The sequence below is a fragment of the Sciurus vulgaris genome (genome assembly GCF_902686455.1).
Source record: "Sciurus vulgaris genome assembly, chromosome: 6".
Lineage (NCBI taxonomy): Eukaryota > Metazoa > Chordata > Mammalia > Rodentia > Sciuridae > Sciurus > Sciurus vulgaris.
The window spans coordinates 127,293,125-127,321,100 of record NC_136466.1 but is presented as its reverse complement, the minus strand read 5'-3'; the positions used below and the strand labels follow the sequence as shown (position 1 = coordinate 127,321,100).

The following is a 27,976-nucleotide window of genomic DNA, read 5'->3' as shown; positions in this document are numbered from 1 at the left end:
ACTAGTTCAATGATGTACTCAAGTTGGCCTTCTTTCATACAGCCTTTTGTTACTATAGTTCACATTTTCCTCCCTTCCCTGAATTTCTTTCTTACTCATGGTAATATCCCAGTATTTCCCAGTATTTGTTTTTCAAATAAATGTCTACAATGGTGTGAATTGTTACCCATTTAATTAGTGAATTTTTTCATATCTGGTACATCCAAATCAGTGTGTGTTAAGTCCAGTAACTCAACACTTGCTCGAGTATACAGCAAGGGCAGTGTAGAAATCCTGGCTAATAAATATCTTAAAGATGTTCCCTGCTTTGTGCTCAAGTTGATTTATTGCTTTCTGTTTGACCTGAGTACTGCCAGAAGCTCAGCTAAGCTGGGTGGGGAGAGCTGGGCTTCCAGGTGGTGTTGGAATAGTGGATTAAAGGAGAAGTCAAAATGAAAGCGACAGCTAAACCTTTCATCCACGTACTATAAAAGTATAAAAACAAGGTTTGAAAGTGAAGAAAGCACCTGCTTGCCCATTTCATGCCCTGACCCTCCCCCCATATAATGGCCCACTGGTTGAGGATCAGATATATCAGCACACATGGAGAGGGTCATCACGGTTCTGGCAGTTCTATGGGCCTAGGAGCAGTGGGGAGGAAGAGGAGAGAGCTAGGAGTAGAAGAGTATTGTGCACTGAGTCAGGGTGGAGAAAACTGGTTTCACGTTTTTCTGATGAGATCTTCAAGTGGCAGTACCTGGGCCAGGAATGTAGATATGTGTAAGACCATGGCTGCACAGAGGACTGATTTCTGGAAACTGTAATGCACTGGTAGTGTACCAGGTCTGATTTAGGGAGGGTAGCTTTCCCCTGCGGCCTGCCAGCCAAAGTCTTCGTAATTGCCTATGATCAGGCCAGAAAAATCACACAGGTTTTTTGGCCAGGAATCATACTTCTCAAGTAGGAAGTCACCAATGTTGTTAAAACTAATCTCATTAATTCTAGGATGCACCTTTTCCCATGTTTTAATATCTCTGAAAGCAGGACACATTTTGCAATTTATGCCTGCAATGCTGTCAGGTAACAATTATGTGAAAAGCTTGCCACTTTTGAGTAAAATCCAAAAAGTACCAGTATCAGAAAGGCAGGTTAGATGATATATGATAAACTTTTAGATCATGTTCGTAAAAAGTGTACAGGAGATCTTGAGTTTGGCCAGTTATGTCCTTGGCATCTCCATTTTAAGCCTTCCTGAAATGTTCTGGTGAGCTTCCCAAGACTCACTTCTTTCTCAATTCTCTGAGAATAGTTTCTTTTTTCTTTTCACTCCCTTTCTCTATATTCTCTCTCTCTCTCCCCCCTCTCTCTCCCCCCCTCCCTCTCCCACCCACACACACCTGTCCCCCACAAAGCCCTTATTCTATAAAGTTCATATCGGCACCATCTTTACAAGAAGCATTCCCAGCTTGGGAAGATGTTTTTCCTGGGAAACAGATGCAGTTGCCATATTTCAGTGTGCATTGGAAGGAAGCAAACCTGCATACAAATAGTTAGAATTATTTGGAATTCATAGAATCAACAGGGACTCATTTCCCTCAGCTACAACACCCTTAGAAGGGAGAGGCTGGGGAAAAAACTAATGCCAAGGACTGGGGTTGTAGCTCGGTGGTAGAGCACTTGCCTAGCATGTGTGAGGCATTGGGTTTGATCCTCAGCACCACATAAAAATAAATAAAGGTGTTTTGTCCATCTACAACTAAAAAATATTTAAAAAGCTAATACCAAGACACTGACTTATTTACAATGAGTAGCAATGTTTTTGTTCAAGTTAGAACTTTCATGAGCCAGGCACAGTGCAGATAACCATTCAGGTAGTTACCCTCAACTAATTATCTCTGCCTTGCTATAAAAGCAAAGAATAATGCTTATAGAAATCAGACTTCTTGGGGTTCTATCTAGAATCCACCATTTACTTGCTATGATCATTAGGCAAGGTGCTTAACCTCTTTGGGTTGGGTTTTAATTATTTTCATCTATAAAAGGAATTGTGATGATATTGAACCTATAGGTTACTGGAAGGTCTGAATGAGGTAACACATGTAAAACTCTTAGTAAACTAGTTGGAATATTATAAGCTCTCAATCAGTCTATATTATTATTGTTTTTGGTAAAAAGGTTGATAGTGTTAAAATATGGTCAGTGATCCCAAACTGGATGATCTCTATCAATATTTATAATCACAATTCTGACATCTGACACTCCCATGCTATTGGCAGGAACATAAACAGGCATAATTTTTCTAGAAAGCTATTTGGCAATATGTATCAAGAGTGTTACAAATACTTACTTCACCCAGAAAGTGTGCAGCTAGAAATTTATTTATTTTAGAAGTGTGATCCAGTATGGGGACAGATACATGCCCAAGAATGCCAACATGATTTCGCTAATAGTAAAAATGGGGAAAAAAAAAAACCCTATCAGATCTTATGTCCTTCTCACTGTCTTTATTTTTCCCTTTCACAGATGTTTACCTTTTCCAGGGATTGTTAGAACCTCAAATCATGCCAAGCTTTGCTGGGAATGACTTGAAGGCTTGTTTAGGAGTTTTGAAAAACAACATGATTGAAAATGAAACCACTCATTTGGCTAGCTCATGGGTCTCACTAACGAGAGGGAATTGGGAAGAAAATTCACATATGAAATAGGTCACTTCACTGGACTGTGTGAGGAATGCCATGAACTGTTCCATAAGCTCTGCCAGGCAGAATAAATGGAATGTTCTAGGGGCTTCTCCAAAATTCAACTGGAGCCTTTTCAAAATCTAGCTGTTAAACCTGCACAAGATCAAGGACTGGGGATATGATTCTGATGACATTAAAGTGAAACAGACTCTGTCTTCATTGTTATTTATTTTTTGTTACTGGGGATTAACACAGGGGCATTTAACTACTGAGCCATACTCCAACCCTTTTTCTTTTTTGAGAAAGGATCTTGCCACGTTGCTGAGGTTGGCCTTGAACTTGTGATCCTCCTGCCTCAGTCTCCCAAGTCGCTGGGTTGCAGGTGTATGTCACCACTGTCTGTCTTCGTTTTCATTACCCCAAACCTTTCTATATATTTCTCCCTTCTTTTATTGGTGGGTGAGGGAGATACTGGGGATTAAACTCAGGGGTGCTTAACCCCTGAACCACATCCAAAGTCCTTTTTATTTTTTATTTTGAGACAGGGTCACACTAAGTTACTTAAGGCCTTGCTGAATGGCTGAGGCTAGCTTTGAACTTGTAATCCTCCTACCTCAGCCTCTTGAGTTGCTGGGATTATAGGTGTGTGCCACTGCACCAGGTTTATTTCTTCCTTATAACATTACCCTTAGCTTTGGGTTATTCTGATGTGCACCCCTGCTTAAGAAACTCTGGCTAGAGTCACTTTACGTACTGATAGTATGTATAGATAGATATATAGTGACAACTTTTCTTTTTTTCTATTTTCTTAAAATTTATTTAGTACCCCAAAATGGAGTGACATAAAACAACATTTAGTATCTTTTCCTTTCTGTGAGTTAGGAATCTGAGCATGGTTTAGCTGCTTCTCTCGTTTGAACTCTCTCACGAGGCTACAATTAAGGTATTAGCTGGGATATAGTCACTCAGGGCTTAACTGGGAAAGGATCTGCTTCCAAGATCATTCAAATCGTTTTTGAACTAAGGGTCTGAGTTTTCTTATCAATTGTTGACCAAGAGCTGCCCTGAGTTCCCTGCCACGTGTGCCTCTCCATAGAACAGTTTACAACATGGCAGCTGGCCTCATCAGAGTGAGCAAGTCATGAGAAGGAAAGATAAAGAGTTGCAGTCCCCAAACTTGAACTTGGAAATAACATCCCATCATTTTTGCTGTGTTGTTTGTTAGAAGTGAGTCACTAGTTCACTTGAGAGAAAGCATTGCATGAAAGCATGAATAACTTAAAACATCAACCATAAAAATAAATCAACCTTTTTTTGTGTGTGGAGGGGGATACTGGGGATTGAACTCAGGGGCACTCAACAACTAAGCCACACTCCCAGCTCTTTTTTTGTATTTTATTTAGAGACAGGGTCTCACCGAGTTTCTTAGTGCCTTGCTTTGGCTGAGGCTGGCTTTGAACTCGTCATCCTCTTGCCTCATCCTCTCGAGCTGCTGGAATTACAGGCATGCACCACTGTGCTCAGGTATATCAACCATTTTATTATTTCTTATTGCTAGGGTTTAGATGTTGAGTGTCTCCAATGGTTCATATATAAAAGCTTGGTCCCCAGGGTGGTGGTATGGGGAGGTGCTACAGACCTTTATGAGTTACGGCCTACTGAAAGTCCTTATGTCATTGAGGTATGCTCTCGGAGAGGATTGTGGAATCCCAGTGTTGCTCACCATCTCTGTTCCTGGCTCAAGATGCAACTGCTTTCTCCTACATGTGTTCCTGCAATGATGGGTCATCATCTGACACCCTTACCAGATGCCAAATCAATAGGACTCTTTGATCTTGGACTTTTGAATCTCCCAAACTATGAGCTACATGAACCTTTATAAAGTTAGTTGCCTTGAGTATTTTGTTATAATGATAGACAACTGACTAATACACTTCTGGTTCAATGGGTTAGGAATTCATACAAGGCACAGCAGGATGGCTTATCACTGTTCTGTGTGATGTCTATTGTGTTAAAATGTCCAAGGTGGCTTCTCAGGAGGATGGATCAAATGGCTGGCTACAATAACTGAACTGGTACTTATATATTTGACCTTAGTTCTTCTTAATGACTGGGTTCCTTGGTTCTTAGCTGTGTAGTATTAGGGCCTGTGCTCTTTTTCACCTCTTCTTTCCTCATGTTCTCTTCATGGGAGCTTTTGAGCAGATAGCCCTATTTCTTACATGTGAGTTCAGAGCTTCCAGTAATGCACAAATGGAAACTGCTAAAACTCGTTTAGATCTGAGTCTGTCATAGTTATAATTTCTGCTATGTTCTATTGTTTGAAATAAGTTATTGGACTAACCCATATTTAAGGGAGGGTACTCCCAAGAACAACACTCTCTGTGACAGCCAAATTTTGTCTTGGGTCTGCAGTTGTTTTGAGCTAGGGAATTTCCTGTTCTTCCTAGTGGTAACAATCCTTTTGTGGATAAAAGTGTAGGATCCTGGGCTTTGGCTGGTTTCACCATTAGTAGAGGGATTTGTTTGCTTTTATCCTTCCCTGTGGCAAATGGATCTTTGCCTGTCTTGGAATGAGAGGATTTCCTGCCATTTCCCAGAAGCAGAAGGACTTTTCTTTTACTCCTCCTACAGATGCAGTGGAATTTCATTTATGCTCTGGGAGTGCCAGGGTTCCTTTCCCTATGCTTTTGATACTGGGGAAAGCAGTTGGGGTGAAAGAAGTCATGTTTTCTTCCCTGCTGTAATCTTTCTTGTGAGCACTTAGTAGAGGACCCTGGTAGGAGCTACTTTGTATTGGTGTCTTCAAATTATTTGAAACAGACATGCTTGTCCACACTTGTCTTTAGAATTCATTACAAATTTTACTGAGCCTTTAACCAGTTTGTTTGGTGGCCACTTCTTTTTTCCTGTGCTTGCTAAGGGAGGAGATGGTTCATGTGTTCCATCTCTCCTTGCAGTACTTGTTCCTCTTTAGAATTCATTCTATTGATTGCCAATGACTCTAGCTCTTTGATAGATTGAGGAAAAGTTTTCTATGAAATTTGGCTTTTATTGTTGTTAAGATGGAGGTGATGGTCTTTTGTAGTTTTCTACTTTCTAAACAGAAGTTCAATTTCAATTTTCTATGATATTATATAAACACAAGGTTTTCCACAAACACAAGTATATTAATCTTAAAGGTAAAGATTCTATTATAAAAAGTGAATACAAGCTGCACTGTGGCACATGCCCATAATTCCAGCAGCTCAGGAGGCTGAGGCAGGATGATTTCAAGTGCAAAGCCAGTCTCAGCAACTCAGTGAGGCCCTAAGCAACTCAGTAAGACGCTGTCTCAAAATAAAAAATAAAAAATGGGCTGGGGAAGTGGCTCAGTGGTTGAGTACCCCTGGGTGCAATCCCTGGCACCAAAAAATAAAGGAAAAAAAAGTGAACATAGAAGTCCCCATTGCAATGAACATAGAATCTCATAAAATTACTCCTTGCTAATAAAACATCTACAACAGGGTTGGGGTATAACTTAGTGGTTGAGCACTTGCCTAACATATGTGAGGTCCTGGGTTCGATCCCCAACACTGCAAAAAAATCCAACCAAATCGAACCAACCAAATAAATAAAAAAAACATTAGCAAATATACAGTATGATGATAAGATGAGAGACACATTACTAAGAAAGGAATCTTATTCCCAACTTGGTTGATATCTATGTTCTTAGTGTTTCAAGATCCTTTTTCTTTGTATATTTTAACTTTTTAGTTTACCCATATGGCAAGATCTCTGTTCAGCTGTTTTCATTTTTTAAAAGTCTTTGTTAAGTTGCAGTTTGAGTCTTTGTTCTCTAGGCTTCAGCTCTGCTTGGCCAAGGCTGAGTTATTGACATTGAATATACTAAACACACTAGGAATAATAAAGGCTGTGTTTGGATCCTTTGCTTTTACACTACTAGACTTAAACCTTTCTTTATTTTTATCTGCTCCTCTGGACCCATAAGATAAATACAGAGTATGTGTATGCTTTAAATCAGCTCTCCCTGTTCCACTTATGACAGGGCTTCCTTTGCAATCAATTAACTCCTCCCATTTCCCCTCACATATTCTACAGACTTCAAGGAATGTTCTGGAGAAGATTGTAGTTACCTACTGTGTGATATATACCTTCTCTTGTCTTTGGGGCAGGTTGGTATCAGAAACAGTGGGTGTTCTCCATGACAAAACCCTTCTCTAGTAGGGATTTTGATTTTTACAAACCTTAGCTTTGATTCTGCCCCTGCCCCTCAGACTATAGTTAGGTAGTATCTGCTTCCTGTGTTGTTCAAAGAACTTGAAAAAAATGGATGCTTTGGTTATGATGTGAAAAAACCTGGCACCAAAGTTAGGCCAAATGTGTCAAAACCTGGCAGACCTCTCCTGATGATGACTGTGCCCTTTCCAAATATTTAGCTCAGTGTCCATGGAGGAACCTTCATGTATCACTTTAGCATTCTTATCAACATGATTCATTTGATATTTTTTGAGTGAGGGAGTGTTACAAAAAGATGGATATTAAGAACTATTGGAAGGAAGAAAGGGAAGAGAATGGTAAATTCTCTTGCTTCTAGGGTACAATTTGAAAAATAATTATTTCCAATAAATTACCCTTCCAAAGTTTCATTTGGATGATGTTCCTTTCTTTGAGACTCACGATGGTTCCTAATTTTTTGATTTGTGATACCCAATCATCCAGAGTGTGAGTCATGGGAGGGCCTTTCCAGGATATCTCAGGATGAACTCACTCCTATCATTTGACAGAAGTGTCTTCTGCTCCTCAAAATCCTCCTTTTCCACTATGCTCTAGGAGTAAGCACCTATCAGTCTTTTACCCAGAATGCTGTTACTCTGTGGGGCCACATTTCCTTCCTTTACTGAAATTCTTTTTGTGTTAGTCAGCTTTCTATCACCATAACAAATACATAAGCGAATCAAGTATGAAGAGAAAAAGTTCATTTTTACTTATAGTTTTGGAGATTCCAGTTCATGATTGGTTGGCTGTATTGTGTTTAAGCCTGTGACAGGGCAGTAGATCGTGGCAGGAGCATGTGGTGGAGCAAAACGACTAACTTCATGGTCATGAAGTGAAAGAAAGGGAGGAGGGGGCCAAAGTTCCAAAATCAAGGGCCTGTCCCAGTCACCTAAATACCTCCTGCTAGGTCCCACTTCCTCAAAGTTCTACCATTTCCCAAAAGTGCCACTCAGGAAATAAGCCTTTACCACATGGACTTTTGGGGATGACCTAAGATCCAAACTATAACACTATTTGAGACCTTTCACTTTATAAAGTTTCTCCTACCAGTTCACCTAGATTAATAGTAAATATGTATCACATTCTGCTGAGACTGTGAACCTTTCATAAGTAGGGACTGTGTAGTACTGGCATATGAATTTAATATGTGGGTGCATAGTAAACGATTACTGGATGATTGTACCAGAATCTCTTTGGGTGTAGCTCCCATCCTTTGTGCCAGGAGAGGAAGCAGAAGGAGAGATAGGATGTGACTAGACAAGGGAGTATAGGAATCATAGCAAATGTATCTGAGAGTAGAGTCAAAGTAAAACAAATTACAATAATGAATTCTTAGTATGGCAAGTGTATTTGGAAAATAATTTTTTAGATGATTTTGGTTAGCATCATTTATTAAGAACCAGACCTATATAGACAGGAGGAGCTATATTATTTGTGGAACTTAGTGTAAAGTAAAAATTTGGGGTCTGTTGTCCAGAAACTATTACATAATGTCAAGACAGCAATAGCAAGGCATTAAACCAAAGCAGGGACCTTCTAAGTGTAGGGCCCTGAGTGACGCTATTCCACAGGTCACATGACCTATCTGTAGAAAATATAGGCGATGGAAGTTTGAAAAGTGACTGACCAAAAACAAAGATTCATTTATTTAAAATCAAAACCCCAAAGGGCATTATATTCCCAATACAAATTACAAAGAATAACATTAGACATTGAGATTTTTAAAAGTGGAGAAACACAGCTATAGAAAAGAGATACAGTTGGATAGGAAAGACTGCCATGAGATTTGTAAGATACAAAGATTCATTTATTCATTCATTGAATAAATGTGAAATGCCTAATATGCTATCAAATGCCAGTCTTCATAGAAATTGGGTAGACTTTCTCTTATATGGTGAGAATTTCTTGTGGTTGCTTTACTTTTGGGTTTTTGGGTATAACATGCTTATCAATGCCTTGAAAGGGAGAAATACGAAGCAGGATTGGGAAGAGGGAGAACTTGAACTGAGAGGTAGGTCCAGCAAAGCACAAGAATCTGCATTTCTAAACAATCTCCCAGTTAATGCCCATATGACTGACTGTGGCCTATGTAATATAAAACAGTGAAAGAAGACATGTATAGCCGCTCTCTGTGTCCATTGTTTCTCCATGGTTTCTTTTTAATTGCAATAATATGGAAAACCATTTGGTATTTTGAGCTACGCTTAATTATGGGAAAATGCAAATATTGTTTTCCATTCATTGGTCCTTTTTTTTTTTTTTTTGTATCAGGGATTTGACTGAGTGGCGCTTAACCACTGAGCCACATCCCCAGCGTAGCCACTTTTATTTTTTTATTTATAGACAGGGTCTTACTAAGTTGCTTAGGGCCTTGCCAAGTAGCTGAGGCTGGTTTTGAACTTGCAGTCTTCCTGCTTCAGCCACTGAGCCTCTGGTTTTGCGAGTTTTATTTATTTATTTTTTTTTGTCATTTGAGCGGCCTGGGATTCGAACCGCGGTCCTTCCGCATGCTAGGCGAACGCTCTCCAAGAGGAGATATTTCTTCAGCCCCGCCACTGAGCCTCTGGGATTACAGGCATGCACCACCATGCCCAGTTACATTCACTGGTCTTAATGAATGATTTTTGAAGAGTATTTAATGAGGCAAGTGCTTGGAAGACTTGTACAGTTTCCAGAAAGTGTGATACTACATTAGTTCTTGGCAGCCTAATGCAATGCATTCCATTTGTATTTCCTTGGAAAGGTATTATGTGATTCTATTATGTTTCAGGAAAGGAGATTTCAGAAATTCCACTTGAAAGTGTCTTATTCAATTCCCATCAGTGTTCTTACTGAAGTGGAATTGTGTGCACAGAGGTTTTGGCATTTTGTTGTGGTTTTCCTTTTCTGAATTAGTGGAATCATACCCACATTCTGTGATTAGCTGATTACACTCCCAAACCTGAAAGTGAAATTATTGTTTTTACAGTTTAAAGATTTAATTTTAAAAAGATAATCAGAACTTATTAATTTAAAGAAGAGTTATCAGGGTATGTGTTTATTAAATCACAAATGTACTTCAAATATCATAATGGTTCAACATCCAGCAATTCCAAATATGTTTTTGGAAGCCCACTTCAGCTGGCCTCTCTGAGGCATCTGCATAAGACTTAAGCCTAATGCCCTAAAGGCATCCATTATATATAACATTTTATTGCATATTATGTGAATGAACTTCTGGGCATCTTGATTGATACTAATTATGTCCTGTTCTTGGCAAAATCATCACTTATTTTCTGTGTTTTGTGGTTCAAATGAGGAGCCTGGATGAGAAAGGCTGCTATTGATTTTTTTAGTTTTAAGAGCTATAATTGTTCATTTCCAGATTTCTGTGTAATTAGCTATGGTTATTCTTATTATAATGGGATAAGGAGGGAATCAGGAGTTTATTTATTTATGTATTTATTTATTTTTTGGTACCTTGGTTGAACCCAAGGTGCTTAACCATTGAACCACATTCCCAGCCTTTTTTATGAAAGAATATTGTTTTTTAGTTGTCGATGAACCTTTATTTTATTTATATGCAGTGCTGAGAATCGAACCCAGTGCCTCACACCTACTAGGCAAGCACTCTGTCACTGAGCTACAGACTCAGTACCCAGCCCCCGTCCTTTTGAGTTTTGATTTTGAGACAAGGTCTTGCTAAGTTGCTTAGAGCCTTGCTAAGTTGCTGAGGCTGGCTTTGAATTTGTGATCTTCCTGATTCAACTCAAGCGGCTGGGTGGAATTACAGGCATGTGCCACTATGCCCAGAGGGAATTGGGAGTTTATATAACAACATTTGCAACCTCCAATTAAGGCAGTGTCAGGAAAATAGTCTTTGATTTAGCACCATAATTCTGTTCTGTTGAAATAATATCACAGAGCTGAAGTTTTCAGTTGAATGCTGCAGAAATATGAGAATTTTTTTCAGTAATGAACATCTGAAACTAAGAATATTTCATTTGTAGGTGATGGAGAATCCTGGATGCTGCTGCACTAATCTTGTCTTCACCACAGTAGCTAGTTCCTCTCCTCAGCTGTTTCAAAATGTACTCATGTCCGTAGATACTTTCTTGTAGCAGATGGATGTTTCTTTTGTTTTAGTGAGGAGACGGAAGCTGTCTGGTGGAAAGATCTCCCAGCTACAACTATATCTATGTTCAAGCTTGTTCTTAGTTCTGAGAAGATAAACAGAATCCCTTCCATTAGGCACCCTGCCCGGGTGTCCTTTCTTCACAGCCTTCAGTTCAGAGTCAAGCTTCTTTCAAACTAGTTGCTACCCTTCCCTCACTTGCACATACTCTTTCTGCTGTGTCCATGGCCTGCTGCTAAAACATTATTGTTGCTGGCTCTAAGAAGATGTGTCAAATAGAAAATGGATTTACTTTTACAATATATATGGTGAAGAAGGTGGGTGATTTCAGTATTAGACAAGGGCAGAGGTTACTTCTATTTTCTTAAGAATATAGAAATAAAAACTTCAGTGACCATAAAAAGCTCTACTAGGAAGTCATTGTACAAACAGGTGCACTACAAGGTGACATAAATTTGAGAAATCATTATAGTTTCAGAAAAGATAATTCAGTTGACTGAGTCTTGAAATGCAATGTAGTATTACAGTTAGAGGGGCATAAGATTACACTTCTTTTTCTACAAGTATAAAATATTACTTGGTTCTGCTGAAGTTACTGATTACATATTATAATATTTTAAGTTCCATCTACTGATGATTAAATTTTTGAATCAAGGTATAGATAAACACATGAAAGACATAATTAAAATAATGTAAACCTTACAAACCTTGAGAATGTAAAATTAGTAGTATAGTTGAAGATTTTTGAAGGTGGAATAGGGGAAAAGAGAGTTGGTGGGGAAGGTTAAAGTAAAACTCTAGAGCAGCATAGTTCAATGGGAATATAATGAGAGCTTTACCACCCTGGAGGCAATGGTGTCTTGGAGCCAGCTTGTATTATTAGTTCATGAAAGGTGATTGTTCAATTTTCAGGAATTTATTTAAAAAAATTTTTTACGTTGCTATTATAACATTTATTAAAATAATTCTATGCATTAATATAAGCAGCAAAGAACTAAAGAATTAGAACGCAAGCTATGTAAAATCCCAACTAAAACCCAAAAGTGTCTAAATAATATATTCATTCATTAGCTAACTAAAAACTCAAGAAAGACAAGGCAGGGCTGGGGTGATAGCTCAGTTGGTAGAGTGCTTGCCTTGCAAGCACAAGGCCCTGGGTTCAATCCCTAGCACCACAAAAAAAAAAAAAAAAAAAAAAAAAAAAAAGAAAGAAAGAAAGAAAGACAAGGCACCCAATATAATAAACGGCAAATCAATTGGCAGTTTTCAAAATTGTGGATTTTGCATTTTGTATCCTTTTCTCAATCAAGAAAAAATTCTTTTGAATGTTATATAGCATGTATATAAAACAAGATAGAAAAATACATTATAAATTTGTAACAAGTAAGTACATTGTCTTACATGTTTCTCATAGGCAATAGGTTGGTTATGGTACATAGAGAGCATGAGAACTACTAAGATAATGAAGAATAGACAAAAAACACATGTCAGCTGTACAGTAACATACCAGTGATGCTCCCATCTACCCATGCTAAAAATTACATAATAGGGTCAGAAAAAAAAGTCTTAGAGACTACATACTTTAATAAGAAATAAATTCAATGAAGAATGATAATACTGAGAACCAAGGCATTCAAATTTCAAAAGTCTTGTCTCACCTGGAACTGTTTTCAGTCTATTTACTATGCAATAGACAGTCATTGTTTGGTATTCAGCTAGCTTTGGTTTAATGTGCCACTGCTCTTTCTGTTACACATGCTGGTTGTTTTGATTTATTTACAATATATACCTTGCCATTTTCATTTTTATTTTGTTTGGTTGGTTGAATAAATTTGCAACACTCAAACACTTGAGGTAATTTATTAAAATAATACCAGTATTTGATCCAGCTTCATCTCAATTATGTTAAACATGGACATTTTAGATGTTTATCAAAGATTTTTTATGGGGAAAAAGTAAATGTATAAAATAATGAATGTGTCACATTTATGAGTAGTGTCAGCTCTGAACAAACTTTTAAAAACTTTGTTGACAAAATTCGAGATCAACTGAAAAGAAGCATGATTTTTGAAATCTGATTTTTCAGGAATTTAGTTGCCATGCCTAACCATTATTAAAAATTAAATTATATGAACTTATTAAATAAACTATGTCAAAATCAAAAGTAATAAGTAGCCCAAACAATGATATATGCTACTGCACATCTCTTTCTAGTGTAATATCACATTGGTAGCTTGAAATTACACATCATAGGAGTATTTATACCACAGAAATTGGCAAATGCAATGAATCAGAGCTTTTAAAAATTTTCTTTGAGAACTTGTTGTTAAACATTTACCAGCACACCTCTACCTCAAAGCCAAGAGGAGGTGAATTATCAAGGAGAGTGACTAACTGTGTCAAATGCTGCTACTACGAGGTCAGTAAAATGAGACCTGAGAATTGATCATTAGATTAACTTACATGGATTTCACAGTGACCAAGAAAGACAATCACTGCCTTCATGGACCTTACATTTTGATGACTGATCATTGCATTTAATTACTGGGATGTGGCAGTAAATAGAATAGAAAAAGAAAAATCTCTGCCTTCCCATCCCTGATCTGATCATTGCCTAACACAGCGCACATGCTGAAGGACCTGCTGCTTTTAGAGTGAACTTCATTCTACCTTCCAGTCTTTCTGCATTCCAGATATTTACACTTCTGTTTGTTGCTTTATTCTGCTGGTGTACATCTGCCTACTCATTCTTTGGGATTTGGTATGAATGTTTATTTCTTTCTTTTCTTTTTCTTCTTCTTATTTGTTTTTGGGGTGCCAGAGATTTAATGCAGGGGTGCTTAACAACTGAGTCACACCTTCAGCCCTTTATATTTTAAGGCAGGGTCTTGCTAAGTTGCTTAGTGCCTCGCTAAGTTGTTGAGGCTGGGTTTGAACTTACAGTCTTCCTGCCTCAGCCTCCTAAGTCACTGGGATTATAGGCATGCGCCACTGCACCCAGCATATTTATTCCTTTTGACAGTTTTTTCCAAACTTTCCATACAACTGCCCTAAACATGCCCATGTTTTCTCACTTCTGTATTTTTCTCACTGGTCTTAACAGTGGCCTGTTTCTACATCCACCCTACAATGAGCCCACTGACAGTTAACAGTTGGGATTTTCATTATCCTTAGTAAATAGTAATAGATGCTAATACATATTTAGAGACTAAAAGAATCAAGTAATTAATCTGACATATAAGATATTGAGACCTGATCCTTGGCAGAGACCACAATATCTACTCTGTGGAGGCATATAAATGGTATCAATAGAGCTGTGATTGTTTCAGTCTCTGGATCTTTGAGATTCTCTTTCTTTGTCATCTTCTTCCCTGATTTGAATATCTAATCTGGGGTCTGAAATAATCAAAATGCCATATTGTTAGAGAAAATTTGTTTGCTTTCTATTCAGAGAGCTCTTATGTTGTTAAAATTTCTCATTTGTTACATTTTGTTTCCTGATCAATTTATACTTTGAATTTATTTGCTTAATAATTTCCATTTTTACTTCCATCACCTCATATTTTCTTAAAACCAAGTTACTCCTAAGCATCATTTTAAGAATCATTTTGGTTGCAAGGAACAAAAACTTGTTTAGGCTAACTTTAATATGCAGCAGCTTATTGTAATCATATATAATAGCAATGTCATGGATATCCACAGGTAGGAAATTAATACAACAGGGTCTCACATGTTCCACATGGGCATCTGGAAGTTGGGAATAGAACGTTGGCCATCATGTGACTCTCATCTTTGTTTCTTTCTTTGATCTTCTTTACTTCCCTCTTCTTAATCTTTCTTTCTTTGCATATCTAAACATGGCTGCTGGGACCCTTGATGTGATAGCACCCTTGTCCACCACTATACGGCTAACTCTATTTCCCATTCCCAGGTGAGAAATCTGAAAGGGTAGCTTGGCCACTTATAACCTGAGATTCAATAAGAATGGGATGGTGTATTAGTTTCCTATGGCTGTCATTACAAATTACCACAAACTTGATGACTAAAAACAACAGAAATTTATTTCCTCATAGTTCTAGAGATCAAAAGTACAAAATGAAGTAGTCAATAGGGTTGGATATATCCTGGCTTCTGGTAGTTCTGGAAATTCTGAGTACTCCTTGATTTGTAGATGCATCATGAAAATCTCTGCTTCCATAGTCACATGCTTTTCCCCGACGGCCTTCTCTAGGAATTATCCCTCCTTTTCTGTCTCTTATAATGACACTGGTTATTGGATTTATGGTCCACCTGAATCCAGGATGATCACATCTTTATTACATCTGCAAAGACCCTTGTTATACTTAAGGTAATATTTTGGGGTACAAGTTGGACATATCTTCTGGGGGCCACCTTTGGACCTACTCTGGGAGGAATAATCATAGCAAATGTCTGTATTCTCCACCCCTACCAGGAATTTTTTTTTTTTTTTTTTTACCATTTTGTATCTTTCCTTCCAAGTAACATGATCTGCCATAACAGTTTCTTTGTCATAGTAACTTTCTGGGGTGCTCTTCCCTTTGGGCTAAGTTAATGGCTCTTCTTTCCTTTTCCCGTAGCACTCTGTGCACACCTCTTTGACAGCTGCTTTTTATTTATAGCACTTTGTTTACATGTCCGTTTTGCCATTTAAACTGTGCACTTTTCCTGGGCGGGGCTCTTGCCATACTCGTTGTATTTCCCCAGGTCAAGCACAGGACCTGACATTAAGTTGTTTGAAGTGTGGAGTTGAAAGGCATGCATTAAGTCTTTCCCCCCTCAGCCTCAAAGTTACTTTATTCAGTTGTATTGTCTCCATTCCAACCAGTTTTATTTGATGTACTGTGTCATGTTCTCTTTTACATGCTCAGATCTGCCCCATCTCTTCCTTTCCTGATGCTGCCACCTGGTTTAACCTTCATCAGCATATCTTGTTGCCTGCTAAGGTTTGGGTATAGTTTGTCCTCCAAGGGTTCATGTCTTGGAAGCTTGACCCCCACGGCAATGTTAAGAGGTTGTGGGTCCTTTTAAGAGGTGGAGCCTAGAGCAAGGTAAATGAGTCATTTGGGGCACTGTCCTCAGAAGCATTGATAGAGTTCTCATGGGTCCCTGATTAGTTCTCATGAGAGTGTAGTTGTAAAAGAGCAATCTCAGCCTCTCTGGTTTATGTCTCACATGTAAACTCACCCTCTTGCATGCATTGCTGTTGTGGTATCTCTGCCATGATGTGATGCAGTCAGGGGGCCCTCACTAGAGGCCAAACAATGGAACCCTCTGATCCTGAACTTTCAAACCCCCAAATTGTCAGCTAAGTAAACCTATTTTCTTTAAAGTTATTCAACCTCAGGTATTTTGTTATAGTAATGAGAAATGTACAAATATACTCCCTTAGGTTCAGTAAGCCCTGCATGTTCAAATTGCCCCTGTGCTACTTCAATTCACATTAATCTTCCCCATTTCACAGATATGCCCATTCAGGGCATCTATTTTATATATTTTTATATTGGCCTGGGATCTTAGTCATGATCAGTGTAGATATTTCGGATCAGTTTGAAAATGGACTTCAATTAGTTGTACATGTATTTTTCAAACTCCAGAGCATGATCAATTAGTATTTCTGAATTACATTATTAGTACAGGGCTTGAAAAGGGGGTAGAGGGAGAACTGTGGTCCTGGAAATCATAGTACAAAAAAATTAGGATTTCAGAAAATATTGCTTGATTCTTCAGGAAGTAAACAGTGTTTTCTAATAATTTTGAAAGAGCAAAATATGCCAAGTTTTTCTGAAGTGCCTTAGATGGGAGTAGTGAAGTCAGTAGTGGGAAATACGACCTCCATTCCCTGTTAAGTTCTCTGTGGGGGGTCTTGAATGTTGCCAGTTAGTGGCTACTCCTTTTCAAAGGATGAAGAAAATTAAGCAGCTGTGAATTTTCAGTTAAACTATCTACTTACTTATATTCTACCTGTTGGATCTACCCATATCTGAGAGAGGAGTGCTGCAGTCTTCAGCCGAAATAGTCCATTCTTCTACTTCTCCTTATAGTTCTTTCAGTCTTTGCCTCATGTGTATTGACACACTGTTTTTAGAATAGTTTAGAGATTGTTCAGGTTTCTTGAGAACTGACCCCTTTATCATTATGCAATGCCCTGATAAGTTTCCTTACTGTGAAGAATGCTTTGTCTGAGATTAATGTTGCTATTCCTACTTTCTTTTAATTAGTTGCTACTGTGGCATATCTTTCTCCATCCCTTTACCTTCTAATTTATATGAATCTTTATGTTGAAAGTAGGTTTCCTGTAAACAACATTTACAGGATGTTGATCCTTTTTTTTTTTTTTGGGTACCAGGGATTGAACTCAGGGGCACTCGATAACTGAGCCACATCCTCAGCCCTATTTTGTATTTTTTATTTAGACAGGGTCTCACTGAGTTACTTAGCACCTCACCATTGCTGAGACTGACTTTGAACTCACAATCCCTCCTGTCTCAGCCTCCTGAGTCAATCCTCAATTTTTTGATCCACTTGAATAATCCCTGCCTTGTAATTGGTGTATATAGACCACTAAAATTTAAAAGGATTATTAATATAGTTGGATTAATGATTATTAATATAGTTGGATTAATACCTAACATATTTGTTAAAGTTTTCTATTTGTTTTCCTTGTTCTTTGTTCTTATTGTCTTCAACTCCTTTTCTGTGTTAGTGGTTTTAATTGAGAATTTTATATGATCCTATTTCACTTCTTACTTATCATATTAAACTTTTTAACTTATTTTAGCAATTGCCCTGGAGTTTGAAAAATACATGTACAACTAATTCAAGTCCACTTTCAAATGATATTAGAATGCATATAATCCCAATCCCTTTCTCCTGTCTCTTGGATAATGGCGGTCATTCTTTTGACTTATGTATAAGCTATATTCATTCCCACTTCCCACTATCTTGGGAGGCTGAGGCAGGAAGATTGTAAGTCCTAGGTCAACCTGGGCCTGAGACCCTTTCTCAAAATAAAAAAAATGGGATGGTCTGGGAATGTAGCTCAGTGGTAGAGTGTCCATGGGTTCACACACAAAACAACACACAAGCACACACAAAACACAACCAGGCAAACCCCCTCCAAATGATAATGATTGAATACATTGTTGCTATTATTATTTTGTTTTGTTTTGTTTTTTAAACAGATAAAGCTTGTTTTTATTTAAAGGACTGAGACCACTATGTACAGACACAAGAGGGCAGCTTTATTTCTTGGTCTCTTTCTCCTTGGACAGCGTCTTCATGATCTCTTCCTTCTTGGTCTGCAGGAGCTCTTTGCGGGGCTTGCGTGCCTCCTTGGTCTTAGACCTGCGGGCCTCAGCCAGGTCAGCCAGGAGCTCCTTGTGGGCCTTATCGGCCTTCAACTTGTGGATGTGTTCCATGAGAATCCGCTTGTTTTTGAACACATTCCCCTTTACCTTCAGGTGGAGGCTGTGATACATGTGTCAGTCAATCTTCTTAGATTCACAGTACCTCCTGAGCAGCCTGCGCAGAATCCGCATCCTCCTCATCCAGGTTACCTTCTCCGGCATTGGAGCATTAATTGTGCCGGTCAGCTTACCTATGCCCATATTCCTGCCCTTCCTGCGAGCCAATGTATTTTTCTGGCATCGAGCCCGGGAATGGACAGCCACTGGTTTGCAGATGATCAGCCCATCTTTGATCAGCTTCCGGATCTGCTGACGAGAGTTGGCATTGGCGATTTCACTGGTCTCACTGGGGTCCAACCAGACCTCCTTTTTCCCACAGGGCAGAACGCTGAAGGCAAGCGTCTGCTGAAGCCTGAGTGTACTCACGGCTGCGGCTGCGAAAGGAGCTATTACTATTTTGAATACACTTATCTGCTAGGTCAATTCACAATAAGAAAAATAAAATTTTTTCAGTTTCACTTGTTCTTTATCTAATGCTCTTTTTTTGTTTAGGTAGATCCAAGTTTCTGACCTATGTCATTTTCCTTCTCTAAAAAAACTTAACATTTCTCGCAAGGCAGGTCTACTGACAACAAATTTCCTCAATTTTTATTTGTCAGAGAATATATTTCTTTTTCATGTTGAAGGATAATTTCATAGGACATAAAATTCTAGGTGAATGTATTTTTTCTCTCAGTGCTATAATATTTCACCCCACTTTCTTCTTCCTTGTTTAGTTTCTGAAGAGAAGTTGGATGTGTTTCTTTTCTTCACTCCTCGGTAGGTAAGGTGCTTTCCCCCTCTGGCTTTTTAGATTTTTTTCTTTATTTTTCACTTTCTTCAGTTTGAATGTGATATACCTAGGTATAGTTCTTCTGATATATATCCTGCTTGCTGTTCTATGTGTTTCCTTAATGTGTGATTTGGTGTCTGACATAAATTTGACGAAATCACAGTCTTTATTGTTTCAAATATTGCTGCAGTTCTATTATTTCATTTCTTTTCTCTCTGGTATTCCTATTTATTATGCATACATTAAACCTTTTCTAGTTGTCCCACAATGCTTGGATATTCTGTTATTATTTATTAAGAATTTTTTATCCTCTTTGCATTTCCACTTGGAGAATCTGTTGTTTATTCTCAAGCTCAGAGTCTTTCTTCAGCCATGTGTGGTCTACTAATGAGCCCATCAAAGGCATTCTTTTTCTGCTAGAGTTTTTGATCTCTAGCATTTTTTTTTTTAAATTCTTTTTTAGAATTTCAACTCTCTGCATACATTATCCAGTTGTTCTGGCATGCGATCTGCTTTTTTCATTCGAGCCCTTAGCATATTAATCATAGTTATTTTAAATTCATGGTCTAGTAATTCTAATATCCCTGCCAAATCTGGGTGTGCTTCTGATGCTTTCTCTGTTTATTTCAAGTGTGCCTTTTGCCTTTTAGTATAGTTTGTAATTTTTTGTTGAGAGGCAGACATAATGTAATAGATAAAAGGAACTGTGGAGAATAGGCCTTTAGCAGCGTGGTGCTAAGGTGTGGAGGGAGGGGAAGGGTTCTATAGCCCTATGATTGGGTCTCAGTCATTTAGTGAGCATGTGTTCTTGGACTGTGAATTTTACAGATGAGTCTAAGCTTTCTCTCCCCTCACCGCCTAGGTGGTACAGGATTTCTAGAGAGGCTGTAGTTCAGTATTTCCCTTCTCCTTGTTAAGAAGAACAGAATGTTCTGCTATATTTCTCAATGATTACTCTTTCCTTCTCCCTGCCAGAAACCCAACAGGATTTTTCTCCAATCATTTTTATGAGAGTGTGGTAGAGCTTCTGGAGGAAGAACTCAACAAGGTGTTCCCCACATTCCATAACAGGCACCCTGGAATATTTAACTCTCACACTTGTTCACACTGACCCTACAGCAATTCATCAATTACCATCTTCTCTCTAAGCCTGTTGCACTGTTTGAATTTTGGGATCTTCCTTGGTCATCATTTCTGGAATTCTATCCTATTTGAAATTCTTTGTTTTCAGGAGTCTATTTTTTCCCTTTTAATTTGGTTTATCTTCTTGTTTTGATTGTGTGTGCTTTTCAATAACATCTTGAAGAAGGTTTCCTGGAGAAATATTTCTTTAAACACTGCTTTTTAAAAAATGCCTGTGTTCTATTCTCCTCCCCAAACTGATATTTGGATTTATAGAACATCCTAGGTTAGAAGTAATTTTCCATTAGAATTAAATAAAGAAGGCATTGATCCATTAGTTTCTAGCTTCTGGTTTTGCTAATGAGAAGCTGAGAAATTTGAAACCATCCTCACTCCTGACCCGAAAAGTTTTTTATTTTTCCTCTTTATTTTTTATCTGTTTATTACACTATTCTTTTTGTGTTATTAGCACATTATAGTTATACATAATAGTAGGATTCATTTTGACATATTTATAAATGCATATAATATAAATTACTTCAATTCAATCCCAAGTACTTCGTTTTCCCTTCCCTCCTCCCTTCCTCAATCCTCTTCCCCTGTTCTCCTGGTTTTCCCTCTATTTATTGATGTTTTTAAAATTAATACATTATAGTTATAAATAAAAGTGGAATTAATTGTGATATATTCATACACACACATAGCATAATTTGGTCAATTTCATTTTGCATTTCCTCTTTCCCCTTTTCCCATCCCTTCTCCCTCACCTTGAATTTTTTTTTTTTTGTTAAGAGACAGAGTCTTGCTCTGTTTCACAGGATGCTCTTAAACTCCTGTATTCAAGTGATCCTAACAACCTCTGCTTTCCAAGTGCTGAGATTATAGACATGCACCACAATACCTGACTTCTCTTTATTTTTAATATTCTGCATCTTCACTGTTTTGCAATTTAGTGTTGATTTATTTTCATTAATTTGGCTGAGGACAGCAAAGGCCTTTTAATCCTGAAACAGACGTTCTTCAATTCTTAGAACTTTTATTTCATTATTTCTTCCCCTCCATTTCTCTGTTCTCTATGTAACTTCTCATAGTAAGATGATGACTTATCCTCATGTCTTTGTCTTTTCTTTTGTCTTATGGGAAACTTCCTCAATTGTATTTTCTAAGCTTTAAGTTTCAGTTATCATATTAGTAATTTCTGGAAGCTCTTTTTCTCTGATTATGCCTTTTTCTTAACATCTTATTCTTATTTATTTATATTTTTTAGCACTTAGTAACTCTTAATCTTATTTTATAGGTACAATCTTTTTCTCATTTTTTTTTCCTGAGGGTTAACTAATAGTTTATAATTAAAAAATATTTTTCTTTCTACATTGCCTTTGTTTATTCTGATTCTTTTCTACACATTGTTGGATAGGAGAAATTTAGTCAGTTGACTTTGTGACCTAAGAAGTTGGATGGTCTTTTTCAGATTTTCAAGAATCTTCCTGTTTTCATTTCCCACAATTACAGTCAGTTCTTATTATTCCTGATAATTGTGTTCTACAAATATGCTGAAAACACTGAATTAGCAAATACTGAACCCTTCTCTGCAAGAGAAATACATGGTTGGCTTCCCTTGAACCTCTGGTCATATTTTCAGAACTATGCTCCGGGGCCATTTGAAATAGTGAAATCACTACCAAAAGACACCAAAATGCAAAACTTGTGGCACTAAATAAACCATGGGAAGGGGGTTTGGGGGATAGGGGTTGTAGCTCAGTGGTAGAGCGCTTTCTTAGCACATGTAAGTTTCAATACTAAGCACCACATAAAAATAAATAAAGGTATTGTGTCCATTTACAATTAAAAATATTCAAAAAAAAAAAAAAAAAAAGACATCGGAAGAGCACTTGTGAATAGTCTGGGAGGTCAAACAAGAGGTAGAGTGCTGCTTCATCCCAACTCAGCTGGGGATGCATGCACAGGGTGACTTAGATTTCCTGATACTCCCTGTCTATGAACTAATGAAAAAGCATGGTGAGTATTGATTTGGAAGTTACAAATAAATCTTAGCAAGTAGGTGAAGTAAAAAATAAGAAAGACATGAATAGTGAAAGTAGATTAAACTGACATGGTGTCTCAAATTCCTGAGCTGTGTGAGAGTTCATGGCACAATTCTGCTTCCTTCTTCTTGTCATCCCTTTTATGAATTCTAGGTTTCAATTTTCTCATCTTTACCAATTAGTTTACCACTGATTCATTTCTCATTTTCCAAAAATTTGTTAATATCTTTGTTATGTGCTATTGTCTCTTTTCCCACGTGCTTTGCTTTGTGGTTCTATACTTTTCCTATACATTTACTATGATTTCTCTGGAGTTTCCTGACAGAGTGGAGATAAACTCAGATGCTTAACTGGCCATGTCTTAACTGGAATTCTGTGACACACAGTACTTTAAGTAAAGTGTTGTACATATAATAGATGTTTGCATCTGTTTGGTTGAATAAATTAAAGAAGTGCTTGGTATTTTTATACTAACATTTACCTTTCCTACATAGTACACTATAATGGGATCTTAAGTATCTGATACTTATGATGTACTATGTAAAAGACTACTCCCTCATCCTTGTTTCTGCTAACCTCTTCTAGTTAGTAGAGTATTGCTTAAGGAAGATGAGGAATGGGTTTTAAAAGAAAAAGGACTACAAAGCATACCTTGTTCTAAAACTTAGGTTGGGTTTCTTTCTTTTTTTTTTTTTTTTTTTTTTTTTTTTTTTTTTTATTGTAAACAAATGGGATACATGTTGTTTCTCTGTTTGTACATGGCGTAAAGGCATACCATTTGTGTAATCATAAATTTACATAGAGCAATGTTGTTTGATTCATTCTGTTATTTTTTCCCTTCCCCCCACCCCTCCCACCCCTCTTTACCCTCTATACAGTAGTTCCTTCCTCCATACTTGCCCCCCTCCCTAACCCTAACTCTAACCCTTCCCTCCCCCCCATTATGTGTCAACCTCCACTTATTAGCGATATCATTCGTCCTTTGGCTTTTTGAGATTGGCTTATCTCACTTAGCATGATATTCTCCAATTTCATCCATTTGCCTGCAAATGTCATAATTTTATCATTCTTTATGGCTGAGTAATATTCCATAGTATATATATATATATATATATACCACAGTTTCTTTATCCACTCATCAATTGAAGGGCATCTAGGTTGGTTCCACAGTCTGGCTATTGTGAATTGAGCAGCTATGAACATTGATGTGGCTGTATTTCTGTAGTATGCAGATTTTAAGTCCTTTGGGTATAGGCCAAGGAGTGGGATAGCTGGGTCAAATGGTGGTTCCATTCCAAGTTTTCTAAGGAATCTCCACACTGCTTTCCATAGTGGCTGCACTAATTTGCAGCCCCACCAGCAGTGTATGAGTGTACCTTTCTCCCCACATCCTCGCCAACACCTGTTGTTGCTCGTATTCTTGATAATCGCCATTCTAATTGGGGTGAGATGGAATCTTAGGGTGGTTTTGATTTGCATTTCTCTTATTACTAGAGATGTTGAACATTTTTCCATATGTTTGTTGATTGCTTGTAGATCTTCTTCTGTGAAGTGTCTATTCATTTCCTTAGCCCATTTGTTGACTGGACTGTTTGAATTCTTGGAGTAGAGTTTTTTGAGTTCTTTATAGATTCTGGAGATTAGTGCTCTATCTGAAGTATGATTGGCAAAGATATTCTCCCACTCTGTAGGCTCTTTCTTCGCATTGCTGATAGTTTCCTTTGCTGAGAGAAAGCTTTTTAGTTTGAATCTATCCCAGTGGTTGATTCTAGCTTTTATTTCTTGTGCTATGGGAGTCCTGTTAAGGAAGTCTGGTCCTAGACCAACAAGATGAAGATTTGGACCTACTTTTTCTTCTATAATCTGCAGGGTCTCTGGTCTGATTCCGAGGTCCTTAATCCATTTTGAGTTTAGTTTCGTGCATGGTGAGAGATATGGGTTTAGTTTCATTCTGTTGCATATGGATTTCCAATTCTCCCAGCACCATTTGTTGAAGAGGCTATCTTTTCTCCATTGCATATTTTTGGCCCCTTTGTCTAGTATGAGAAAATTGTATTTATTTGGGTTTGTGTCCGTGTCCTCTATTCTGTACCATTGATCTACCTTTCTATTTTGGTACTAATACCATGCCGTTTTTGTTACTATTGCTTTGTAGTAGAGTTGAAGATCTGGTATTGCAATACCCCCTGTTTCACTCTTCCTGCTAAGGATTGCTTTAGCTATTCTGGGTTTCTTATTCTTCCAGATGAATTTCATAATTGCCTGCTCTATTTCTGTAAGGTACGTCATTGGGATTTTAATTGGAATTGCATTGAATCTGTATAGCACTTTTGGTAGTATGGCCATTTTGACAATATTAATTCTGCCTATCCAAGAACATGGGAGATCTTTCCATCTTCTAAGGTTTTCTTTAATTTCTTTCTTTAGTGTTCTGTAGTTCTCATTGTAGAGATCTTTCACCTCTTTTGTGAGATTGATTCCCAAGTATTTTATTTTTTTCGAGGCTATTGTGAATGGGGGGTTTCTTTCTGATTGCATCATAACCTACTCATTAGTCTGTTTTCTTTATGATTTTGTCAGTTAGTTATAAAAGATCGTAAAAATTATAGTGCCCAAAGGGATACCAGAAATCCCAATTTAACCCTTTGGTTTATAGAAATTCAGAGTTAGGCTGCCTTGTTTCAATTCTTGACTTTACTACTTAACTTTGGACAGTTTCTCAATTGTTTTGACTTCAGTTTTTTCATCTGTACAGTAGGAATAAGGGTACTGCCAATGTCAGAGGATTATTATGAAGATTAAATGAGATAATTTAATTTTTTAGTAATATCCCTGACATATAGTAAGAGCTCTACATATTATTAATTATCATTATTGTTAATAGTGGCTAATCTGAGGCTCTTGCCTGTCAGTTCAGTGAATTTTCCTTTACATATGAATAAGAATTATAAACATTATTTCTGAGTAGCTATCATTCTTTCCTTTCCATTGGTTTTTTTTCCTTGTTTGAAGATAATTGCATGATTGTATATTTCTGTTTTCAAGCTAAAATACTCTTAGGATTTCACCTATTACCACATTCATAAGAACTTCCTGAATAGAAACTTTAAAATTTAGTCATTTCTTTTATTTATGGTTCTTTCAGATGACACTTCTTTAAAGTTGAGTGACTTGACAGATGCAGATGATTATTTATTTATTTCTTTATTTCAATTACAATAATACAATCCATTTCCCAGCATGAGTGGATAAGTGCCACCGTGGGTTGGGCTGGGCTTAAAAGCAAAGGAAAAGCCCCCAAACAACTAGAGAGGAAATGCAGAATATAAATTAAAGTCCAGATCATCCTCTCAGTCCTGATTTGTGCTGTAGGGGAAGGAGTTGCCTTTGAGGTGGATCCTTTGAACCAGCACCTGTGGGATACCACCAAGTAGTAAGGTGAGTGCCAACTCATTTAGAACAGTGACAGCCCAAGCCCTCTTTTCCTACCATGTAAGAATCTTCTTCTGCTGTCTTCAGTCAAACTATGGGTCAGAACCTATCACACGAATTACTCCTTAATCAGACTGATTGTTGGCAGTTATAGGAAATCTACTCTTTTGGCAGGTAATATTTTAAAATGCTGGGTGTGGTTGGGGAGTCATGGGTGTCAGGAATCAGACTGGGGAAAATATTTAAATGTAGTGAATTTATCTTTCAGAAACTCAAGGTAGAGAAAATTATACTAGGAGAGGCAGAAAAAAAATCCTTGCATGTATTGGTGTTTCACGGCAGGAGAGCTAGGGAGACCAATTGTTAGTAATACGTGGCTTTAGTGGAGAGCTAATCAGACAGTATGGTTTTGAATTCTCTTTATGCCACTTACACTCTTATTTTTTAACTGTTCACATGATGTCTCTGAGCCTCGATTTCCTTATCTGTGAAGAGGAGATACCAACTCTATAGGGATTTTAAGGAGAGGATAAAATTCATGTAATTAGCACTTGATAGTCTCTTATGTTACATTATTTTGTTGTTCTTTCCAATCTTGTTTCTGGTCATCTCAGAATGTTCTTGTATGGAGTGAGTTTATAGGTTTTAAAATGAAGGCAGCCATCTGATTGCTCTTACTCTTATTTTGGGATTGGCATGTACTCAGTGTCCTCATCCAAAAAATAAGGATGCTATTACTTATTAGGTAAAAATTTGGCTTATGAAAATAGTAATTTCATATAACTTAACTGAAAATATAATAATAAATGAATTATAAAATACACAAATGTAAATATAAAACATATAAGTAAATATAAAATATGCAAATATCTGCCTTATTTACCTCAAAGGTGAGGAAGGATCTAGTAAAAAAATACTTGAAAAGTGCTTTGTAACCCTAAGGCCATTGTTATTACTACAATGATATCTGCAGGCTCCAAATCAACATTGAAAAGAGAATGAGAACAGGGAACCCTTGTATTTGATCGATGAAAGTAAAACTGTAAGCCAAACCCTCTAGTCTGTGAGGAATTCTGAGAGATCAAGGAAGGCTGGGCAGCCTGCTGCTTGCTTCCCATAGTAAGTGTGGGGATTTTAGAGTGGGCAAAGAGGAAGGAGTGAATTCTAGGGACAGCCCTCTGGCCATAGAGTCAAGTAGCTGTAGACTGCTAACCCTGGGAGAGGGAATCAAGCAGTAAGCCGCCCATCCTCAGTCAATCCCTCAGAATTTCTCACCAACCAGGGAACTTGGTTTAAAGTTTTACTGTTCTGTACCTGGCACAGAATGGCTATCAACAAATAGTAGTTGAGTGAATGACTGAATGGAAGAAGTGGAGTCAGTCCTGGGAAAATCATGAGGTGGTACATTTTTGTACAAGTGAAATAAGATAAAGCTTGGCCTCCAGGACACAGCCTGGTGTGAGAACTGATTTGCCAGAGGACAGTACATGTGTGTGAGAGTGTGTTATTGGGGGAGTGCAGGGGACTTGAACAGCCACATTGTAGTTTCCTAACTTTGGTCATAGGAGATAGGATGTAGGCAGACGGGAATAATTTAACATGCTGAAGTTTGCAGCATGTACTGTCAGAGGCAGTAGCTTCTTGCTTTGCTTCGCCCTCCTGCCTTGTCCCCAGCCACTGCTGGTAGCCAGCAATACCTGCTTGGATTTATTTCTAGTCATCCTAGTCCTAATGATGGCTGCTTGTAGGTTTACGTAGGACATCATCCCTTACTTAAGTGGCATCACTGTGTATTTAAGAGTCCTTTAGTCTAGCATGGCATGTTCATAGTACTGTTTGAAAATTCTAGGCTTCCAGTAAATGTTTTATTCAAATGAAGTCTCTTCAGTATGAGACTCTCTATTTCTAGGGAGTGGCCTCCTTTGAAAACCAGTTATTCAGAACTTTTCCATTTTCAAAAGTGAAGGCTGATGAGCCAGGGATGCAGGAAATGATTGATGATTCTCCTCAAGAGCACAGAAGAATCTTAGGGAATTTCCCGTATCTCAGATTTGGAGAGGACAATT

At 37.7% G+C, this 27,976-nt stretch overlaps 1 protein-coding gene and 1 pseudogene across 2 annotated transcripts in view; one reads left to right on the top strand and one right to left on the bottom strand.

Moving 5' to 3' along the window:
* Positions 1-27,976, top strand: part of IL31RA (interleukin 31 receptor A) — an 89,934-nt gene that overhangs the window by 5,027 nt on the left and 56,931 nt on the right. The window lies entirely within an intron of this gene.
* LOC306663463 (large ribosomal subunit protein eL19-like) lies at positions 18,281-27,673 on the bottom strand (annotated as a pseudogene). The gene is made up of 2 exons: positions 27,608-27,673; positions 18,281-18,950 (listed from the first exon to the last, which is right to left on the bottom strand). The product of its transcript is annotated as a large ribosomal subunit protein eL19-like (transcript).